Source organism: Thalia democratica, chromosome 5 (assembly GCF_965202585.1).
Source record: "Thalia democratica chromosome 5, ktThaDemo2.hap1.1, whole genome shotgun sequence".
Classification (NCBI taxonomy): domain Eukaryota; kingdom Metazoa; phylum Chordata; class Thaliacea; order Salpida; family Salpidae; genus Thalia; species Thalia democratica.
The window spans coordinates 65329482-65339878 of record NC_139169.1 but is presented as its reverse complement, the minus strand read 5'-3'; positions in this window follow the sequence as shown (position 1 = coordinate 65339878).

Genomic DNA, 10397 nt, shown 5'->3' with positions numbered 1-10397 from the left:
TTCTAAATTAGATTTTTCGAAATTTAAAATGTCGGAATTTGAATTCTCCAAATTAAAGTTTTATAACTTAAACTGTTAGAACTTCAACAATCGTGCACCCCTTATCTTGTTATATCTATCCATCAACCACCATATTCAAACTTTAAAGTTTAATGTTTAAAAACATAGTAGGGTTTAGATTAGACATTGCACCACAACAAGCATTTTAAATAATGTTTAATATCACTATAAAGATTTTTAAATGCTCAAGCATTTTTGTCTTCTAAATAGTAAATATTTAGTTTTAGAATCGGTTATAAGCCATAAATAACTCTCCTTTAGCAGTATAAGTTACGGACTTTAATCACTAATCAGTTATACTGGATAATAATCAAAACTAAGTTTTCACAAAAAGTATTAACCTCGTTTTTCATAACTTCCTTCTGCCACTGAATTATCATGAACAGTTTCGACTACTTCACTTTCGTTTATCAGCCTACCACTAGGTTCAGTAGTTTTATTGTTAATTTGCTCAGAGTCGTCTTGTGCATCTTCATTAAGATCTTTATCATTTGTGTATGTTAAAACGGTTTTATTTTACTTTTATACCAAGTGTAACTTCGAAAATTAATTATTTAAATACAGACTAACAACTGACTGACAGTTTATTATTTGACATATTCAGTGAAATATATTAATTTACATTTTGAAGTAAAGTGGTGGTGGTGCTTGTTAATCAATGAGCATTTTAGATTTTAAAAAAGATTTCAAACTCTAATATTGACAGATCAAATTTTTAACATCCTAACAGCTGACAACTTAATTAATTGAAATGAAATGCTCTTCACATTCAGAACATTAATGTTTTTGGTTATTCTACCTTAAAATATAATAATATAAATAAAAATAATAAGTAATACCTTGTTTCGGTAAGGTTGAATTGGCACCACAATTGTCTTCTTGGTGCGTTTCCCGAGCTTTCTGCTGAGTTTCAACTTGAGAATGTTGACATTTTTCTCGCAAGCTTGATGTGTCCTGGTTTGTTGAAGAGTTTTTCATCGCTGGGTAGAACGCATTTAAATACTGCTGTATGCTCTCGTCACTAACGTAATTAAATACGCCGTTGTTCAAAGGTGGATACCAAAAATTTTGCGGTCCGACATCTGTTTAATAATGAGTAGTTGAGAAACTGTTTGATATTTACGTAAGAAAATTGAATTAGTTTTTTATTTTTATAACAAATAAAAACTAAGTTACAAAGATTATTTTAAAAACTATAGTAGTATTCCAAATACCTACTTTATGTAACTTAAGTACATTTTTAACTTAAAGTAAGCTGAATAGGATTTTACTTTGGTTTCTAAGGAATATTACTAACAAGCTACAATAAACTTCCTAAATAATCGAATTTTAGGCTAATGAAGCAAATAGTAAGGTGATTTTTAATATACAGGTAGTAAAAAATACTTTATAGTTATCTAAAAAGTAACAGACTGTTGTATAGCAGCATATTTCTATGAAGTAAAGGATTTTGCGCCAAAATCTGAGCAATGGTGGATTGATGTTGGTGATGGAGAAGTCTTCGTTGTAGTTGCAGAATTCGTTGGTTGCGAAACACAGTCATGATGTTGGTTTGCAAGGCGTTGTTGGTATTCAATGGTGGCAAAAGGGTTTGTTGTGGTACTGACAAAAAAGTTTTCAAATGTAAACAACTTTTGCATGTTTTAAATATAAAATATGTGTTAACTAAAAATAGAAAGCTGTGTTTTGTACACGAAATGCTAGAATTTTAAAAGCGTTCGTTATGTTTTAGTTCGTATAATGAGTAAAACAAAACAACATCTTAAATAATCAAATTATATATTTTAATTGTAACTATCACAAAAGGTTTCAAGGTTGTAGCAAACATAAGAAATTCAAAATTTATGAAGTTACTAGACAAAACCAAACTTGCATTTAAACTCGGGTTACTTGGGTTTTCTTGTGATGTTGTATTCGTATTTTGCGCCATTATTTTTGGTGATACTAATAGGTCAGTAATTATTAAAGCACTTTACCATAAAAAAATTAGTGCTAAATAAACATTTAGAAATTAAACAAAGTCATAGTAATAGAAAATAAGTTATTCAAAAGTCTTAATATCAAAAAAAAAAAGAAAGTAGTTAAACCACAAGTTAACAAAACTAAGTTGGTCCAAAACATAAACATACTTTGGTTCAAACTTTGGTTCAAACTTTGGTTGCTTGGGAAGTCTTGTTTTGTAGTATTAGCAATTACTGGCTCTTTTTTTGGTGTCACTAAAAAGTATATATTATTTAATCAATTTCAACAGAAATAATTTGTGTTAAATACACGTATTGACTGAGTAAAATTTATATCTCAATTAATATTTCCAAAAACTGTATAAACGTTCTTATTTTTTGTAATAAAAATTTCCTCTATCTAAATGAAAGCAATGTTTTTAATATAATTTGTATCTGTCATAAAAAAACATAAAAATAATCATAATTGCTAAGTTGAATAATTTTTTTTATCTTTTTCGTCGAAGTTATTTTAAGTAGAGTGCGTTATAATCGGGCTGAGGTACTTATACAACAAAAAACATACTATCATTGACTCCTCCGACTTGTAAATCATTTGCCAGCATTTTGTACTTTTCTTTTAAAATTCAAACTTTCGTTTTGATTATCATCTTTTTCCTCTGGTTTAGCATCGTCTTCAGTTGTAACTTCATTTTGGACATTTAAATCAGGCTTATAACTTAAGTCCAAAGGTTTGTCAGACATTTCAACTGAATATCTTACAACCAACCTGTTTGAATCCGTATTCTAAATCGCGGTTAAACTGAACAGTAGTTTTTATAAGTTTATGATAAAATAGTGAAACGAGCTTCCTAATTATAGCTTAAAAATTATGTTAAACTTTATATGTAATAAAAAAAACGGAACTGATCGTTGTAAAAGAATAACAAACTATTGATTTTAGTTGTTATTTTAAAATTGATTATGCGTCTTTATGCGAATTTTATCTGATACAATGATTTTCGAATTTATACGTTTTTAAAGCACGTGAAATAAAGATAAGCTTCCCTAAACTTACCTATTCTAAACTTTATTCGTTTATGTACATAATTTGTAAAAATATACAGATAGATGTTACTAAATGTAAAGACAGTAGTAAGAACAACTTTTTAATATTCACAATAAACTATATGACGAAGTAGCTGTTAAGCTTTATTTTTAGAAATAAACTTATAAATTTTAAACAAAACTTGAGCCTTTAATCTAAAATAGTTGATACTTGATGTAGTACTTAAACTTACACAACCTTTATATTGGTTATAATTATAATAAATAGTTGTTATAAAAATGTTGATCTTTTAATTTTCATATTATTAAAAACTAACTGCAACTATTCTAACTGATAATTATTAGAAATTATACACAGCTTCTACCACACACAGTATTTACCAATTATAATGAATAGTTGTTATAATTTTTTACAAACAAAAGCAACTGATCATTTAATTGGCTTATGTAGACTTTAGACTTGACTGATTTTAAAACTTGTTTATTTAGACTAGTACTATACATTTTCATTTTCAAAAGTATACAACTTTGAGTACATTAATCTGAAAAATCAATGTTATTAATAAAATCGTACAATCAAAACCACAATAATCAGTTTTACCATTTTATTTTAATTTTAGTTAAGTAAATTTCAACTTTGTTTTATAAAATTGATATGGAGCTTATCTAAAAATTTAATAAACAAATTTATGAAAATGTTTTATAAAACTTAACAAAATTTATAAATAAACATCTTTCGCGTACATAATGCTTCTTTAAAATAAGACTAAAACCTGAATACCAAAATTAAATCTCTAGAAAGCTTATTGTATATATGTAAAAAGTTCTTTGAAAAAATACGATCATAGTGATAAGTATAAATAAAAACTATTACTTGAAAATATAAAAGCTTTACTAGTGTAACAAATGATGTTTCATAAAACTAAATAGTTTTTAAAAGGTTAAGGATGTATGCAAAAAAAAAGTATAATTTCTAATAAATTTTTTAGTCCTTAACAATTTGCTACTTTAATACTAGTTAAACAAATAAAACATGTAAGTAACAAAACAACTTATCGATTCAAAATTGAAGTTTTCTACCATGAACTATACTATAAACAAAAAACTTTTTCAAGATAAATTGTGGTTTTTAAAAGCTAACCTATGTATAAATAAAAGAATTATAAACTCTGTGCTTATAGAGTATATCACAAAATTGTAAAATAATGGTGTTAATTAGTAGTTAATTATAAAGTACCACTAAATTTAGTAACATCATAATAAAATTAGCGTTAAAAGTCGTTTAAAAGAGCTAATCAAATAAATTAATTAAAAGCTAATCAAATAAAGTACTTCAATTTCCGGCTCCGTTTACATTTACCAACAAAATAACTGCGTAAGTCTAGTAGAATTTACTAAAAAAAGTTTCAACAAATTTCCGTTAAAACAGTTGTAATGTTTTCATTAAAAAATTTTAAACTAACGTTTAAACTATTTGCTTAACAGCTTCATAAACTAAATAGTTCAAAACTTTAACTTGGATAAATAATTTTAATTGAATGTTTTAAAGCAATACATTTTGTTAACAAAAATAATATTGAAGGTAACAACTATCTTAAATGTTGCTATGTCTGTTTTAGCTTTATAGTGTAGCTTCTTTTTTTGTCAAATACTTTATTTTAAAAATATATACTGCAAACATTAAAAAAGCTACTTTTTTTGAAATTAGTTACCTAAACTATCATAGTAAGTTTCTCTGTTTTTTTTTTATTCGGTAAAAGTTTAATCTAATCTAGAACTTCATACTTTCAACAAAAAAGACATTAATAAAAAAACATAACATTTACATTAAATCTATTTTCTTTGCAGCTTCCTTTACAAGTTTGTTATTTATACAGGATTTTAAGATTATCTTATGCTAATCCACCACTTAATTTATAACTGTAATAAATAAAAACTCAACTATTAATTTGTTTTTATTTTAATAACTACTGTTAAAATTTGTTTCTTAATTCAAGTTAAATTTAATCACTTAAAAACACAAATTAAGTAACAACAGTTGATTTTTAAACTGACAATTTCAATGTTAAAAGGTTCTGTTAACTACTTTAAAGTAGCTTAGAATTATTTAAAAGCTCTTAAAGATAATAAACTGTTATAAATGTTTTTAAGCTTTTTTTAATTTGTCATTATGTTTTATTGTTTTTATACTAATTAAGTAACTACAAAAGAAGCGTTTACTTTAAATAAAGTTTACATGACACTTCTCTCAGAAGCGCATAACAGTAGATAATTAAACTTATTATTAAAACAAGTTTAGAACTAAATTAGTGGTAATAAAAATTAAAAAACTGTTCCGTTTAAAAAAAAAACATATTTAATAGAAATTTTGTATTTGTTCTACGCTTAACAAATTTCTAAGCTTTTTGTTTAAATCTCATTTAAAGTAAACTACTGATATTTAAAGCTTATTGAAATTTAAACTACAAAGTCTTGTTTGAATTCTGTAAAATAAAATTAGATGAACACTAATGTAAGACTAATTTTGAAATGTAACAAAGAACCATAACAATGGTAAAAATAAGTTAAATACCAAGTTAACTTTAAAACAGAATATAATAACTAAGTTTATTTACAAAAGTATTTTACAGTAACATCTCATTAAAAAACACAACTTACTCGAGTTGTTTACGGAAGTAAACTTGTTAAAAAATTTTACTTCAAAACTTATTTGTTTTTGCCAGACTACAAAAAAAAATATTACCAAAAACCATGTGCAAGTATGTAGTTTAATCTTATTCAACCTGTTATTAAATATTTAATCAGTTTCAATGATTTAAAACTTAGAAACATTGTATTACTTGTGTATCGAAAAACTCATTTAACTTTAACTAGTATTTTAAAACAAACTAGCCTAAATATATCTATTAGTCTTTATAATAGTTTTCGTACTTCAAAAATGCGAAGAATACTGAAACTAACTGAAAACTCAAAATTTTAAGTCAAGCTTGTTTATAGATATTTTTTGCTATTTAGATTTGCTTATCGATGACGTAAACATTTAGAATTTGTTTACATGGTCTATGTAGTGGGCAATCAAACAGATCTTAGTGCTTTCAAATTTCAAGCACACAAATTGATTTAGAGAGTGTTTAATCAAAGAAAATAAATTAAACTGTTATTAAACTTAGCACTTAAGTTTGTTACATTCTTAGTTTGTAATAAAAATTTAGTAGCTTTAAATTGTCATATTACCTTGTGTGGTACATTCTATAAGTAGTTTTAAAGTAGTTTGTAAATTAAATATCAGCTGGAACATTAAGTTCAAAAACTAACTAATACTACCACAAAATAGTTAGCTTGTATACATTATAATTCCAACTGAAGTATTAGATAACAGAGACCAGCTTGAAGCAAATGCTTTTAGTTAAATTATTTTATTACTTGTAACTAATAACGTTGCGGTGCTATCTATGAAAAAATGTGATTTATGTGTACATCACGCAGTAACGTTAAAGAGTAGTTAGTGTTTATTTTAATGGTGAGAAATTTGTTTTTTATATGTATCATTTCAAACATTCAGTTGTCTTTTTAAAATATAAGCTTGTTTAAAATTTGTGATGGTCTATAAAAAAAATTAAAAAAAAATCTTTGAGAAAAATATACTTAATCAGTTTTGACAATTAAAAAAAAACAAATAAAACTGTTTATTATGCATTCTTAGATATCTTCAACTGTTTTAACTAGAATTATATGTAGAGTATTTTAACAAAATTATAGTGAAAAATAGTTTTATATTATGTAACTTATTTCAGTTTATTTTGACTTAAGTAGTAAAGACGAGCAATTTCATAAATTAATATAAGATTTTAATTATTCTATCATCATAAAAATTTCAACTTTCAAGTATTCTTAGAAACCATAGCTTAAAAACATAAATGTTAAGTTTTAACTGTGTATTTTACACTTATCTGTTATCGATTTACATCTTTTTTTAATTAATTTCAACTATTTTATTTTAACCAATTGTTAATATTACAAATGTAAATAAGAAATATTCTAATGTTGTTGAAATACAAGCTCTAGCTTTTTCAAATGGTAGTAAATTAAGATAAAAGATTTCTTATAAATGTCTTGTTTACACACTCTATTGAACTATAAACCACTACTATTAAAAGTTTTTTTAGTTAACACATTTTTGTTTTAACAACAATTGAGTATTAAGTACAGTAAACTCACGTTAATATACACACTCATTTAGTTACACACTCTTGTTTATTTACGTATTTTAGAATTCATTAGGAATACAAATATAACCTTTTTTACTTAAAAATTAAGTTTGTTGTAAATATTATATTAAGAATTTTTTTTTGTAAAACTTTAAATGCTAACTCATCTTTTTATATCTTTAAACTTTGTTAATCATATTTAAAACTTATTTTAAGTACTAAAAACTTTGTTCTTCGGCTGATGGAAAAACATTTATTTGCTACCTAAATTTTCAAAGTTAAGAAAATTTAAATTAAGATTTTGAATGAAACATGATTGTCTGATCAACAATAATAAAAGTTTACAAAACAAGCATATAATACAGAGCGATTGCTCTATGTATAAACAACTATCAAATAAATGTAGCAACTATGTTTTAAAAAAAACATGCATACATATTACATATAATTGTTGTTTTGTTAGTAAACATATCATTAAATATTACTTGACGTTTTTTTTTTTCTTAGAATTATTTTTCTGTATTACATATTATGTTTATCTTCTTATTATAAAAAACTGTTTCTAATCAAATGTATTATCAAGAAAAACAGCCAACATAGTAAATATATCACGTTTAATTACGTTCTCTCGTTTTATCATGCATTCTTGCTGTGGAAGCAGATTCGCGAAGGGTTGCTGTAAATACTTAAATAAACGCACTAGTTTCAACTCTAAACTTTTAAATAGATTTCGATTAAAGAAAGTAAAATGCCGTGTTTTAATATTTAGATTTGAAAGTTTTGCAATAGTGTGTAACCGTCTAACTTGTAAAGAATAAATAAAAATACAACAGTTTCTAAAAACGCAACCACCATGAGTTTTAAGTATATTTAATGAAACTATTTATAACCAGCATGAAAATAGTTATTGATTCTATTAGAACAGGGTCGAAAGCCTTTTATTAGTAGCAAGCCAAGCTTTCTAGAAATATTCACTAGCAGGCCGAGCTGTGTATCGAAAACTAAACTATTAAATTTAAAATTTTCTGTTTTATACCAAAGTGCGAATAAAAGTGGAACAAAGAACCTGATTCCTATCAAAATAAGACCATTATTATTAGGTTATATCAGGTAAAATTTTCTTAATGTTGTGAATTGTAATAAAAAAGTATGTTTAAACTTAAAAGTACATTGTAGGCAGATTTCGGCATTTTTACTAAATAAATTTACTTTTAGAAATTTTTATTATATGTGTGGCAATGTGTGGTAGTTTTAAACTACACAATAATTACACTCAAGTAAAAGTATAACAGTTTTTCATATTTAAAAAATTGTTGTTTGATATTTCTGAATTTGATTTTCTTAGATTTTATATTGAACTATAGGCATAGTTATTTATCTAGATGCTATTTATTTAGTAAACATAAACTAAACAGTATAATTAGAGATTTATTTCACTTATAAAATAGTAAATCTGAAACGAGAGTAATAAAAAAAGACTTATTTTAAAATAAATTGAACTGAAAAAACTGAAAAAACATCTATTAGATGGATAATAATAGTTTGTCTTGTATAAAGATTTTCAGATAATATAGCTATTTATATACAAAGTAGTAGCTTTTATTTTTTAGTTGCATTTATATATTTCTGACATGAATAATTACTGTCGATTGAATAGAGCGGTTAAATTTTTGAATCTATTTTATTTATAGACTGAAATTAGTTGTGCCATTTTCTTCAAAGTTGGTTTTCTGTATTAAACTTGTTTCAACAAAAGTCAAAAGCAGTAGTGTTTTAGGATTTGTCAATACTAGTAACCACAGTAGATCAATATAAGTGATTTAAACATTAAACAATAACATTGAAATTGAAGTTAGTAAATAAGTTTTATTAAGTCTGTTATATCATCCACAACTAATCTTTTTGTTTTTAAATTATTCAAAATAAAGTCTAAAAAGTTCATGCGACAATACTAATAATTAAACACAAGACACTATCAAAAACTGTTTATAAACATATTCTCACGGTTTATCTATATGCTTATTACTTAAAATATCTTTTTTGTTGACTGAACATTAAATTGTCACGTTTTTAACAATATTCTAACACAAATTGCGATACAAAAGGGCAAATTACTTGCTTTTAGTATAAAAAGTTAGTTAGAAATGTCGTTTATCAATATCTTATTAACTAAAACGAAAAATAGTTATTCTAAACACTGATTAAAAAAAGTTAATACACTGCAACACTTTGTTTTTCTTTTTTGAATACCATATTTTTCTTTACTTGAAATTTTAGAACAATTTTACGACTTTTTTTGAGTTTTTAAACTGATGACAAATAATTAAAATTAATTTTTTTAAGTTTAAAAAAATCAAAACCATTTTAATACTTTTCTTTAAGTAACTTTAAAAGACTACATTTATTGTTCAAAATACATAAAAATCAACGATATTAGGGTCTAGTTTAAAGAACAGGCTTCTACTTAGACTATTCTAAATATTTTTTATTTGTAGGCTCTATTTTGTAAACTTAATGCAATTTTTTTTTATATAGTAACATTACACAGTAGCGTTTAACTTAGTTGTGTAAAAATGTTATTTTGATATGTAATTCTTAAGATATTTATCTCTCAAATGAATTTACAACAGATAAGCTCTATTATAAAAATAAAAAGATCCAAAACGAGAGTAGAAACAGACTAAAAAAACGTCGCTCTCTGTTTTGAAAAATTTTTAGATTTTTTTAAAAGATTTTAATGTAAATGGCATAAATATTTCATATAAAATACTTTATATAACTTTTTAAAATACAACTTAAACTTTTAGTGGTGTTCTCAGGTTATTTCACGAGTAACTCACAAAAATATTTACAGTCGATACATAAAGAGTGTTTAGATTGTTAAATAACTTTTATTTATCGCCTGAAATTAATTATTGTCTTTGGAATTTTTTTTTTCACAATAGTTTTGATTTTATGAGAGTAAATATCAGTTACTTTTAAGGGTTTAACTTTTAATAGTGTTTATAACTACAGCTAATAAATATTGTGTTATTTTGTGTTAATAATAAAAAGTTAAAAACATTTATTAAATAAACAAAACTAAATATACCACACAATATCCACAGTTAATCTATTTTAC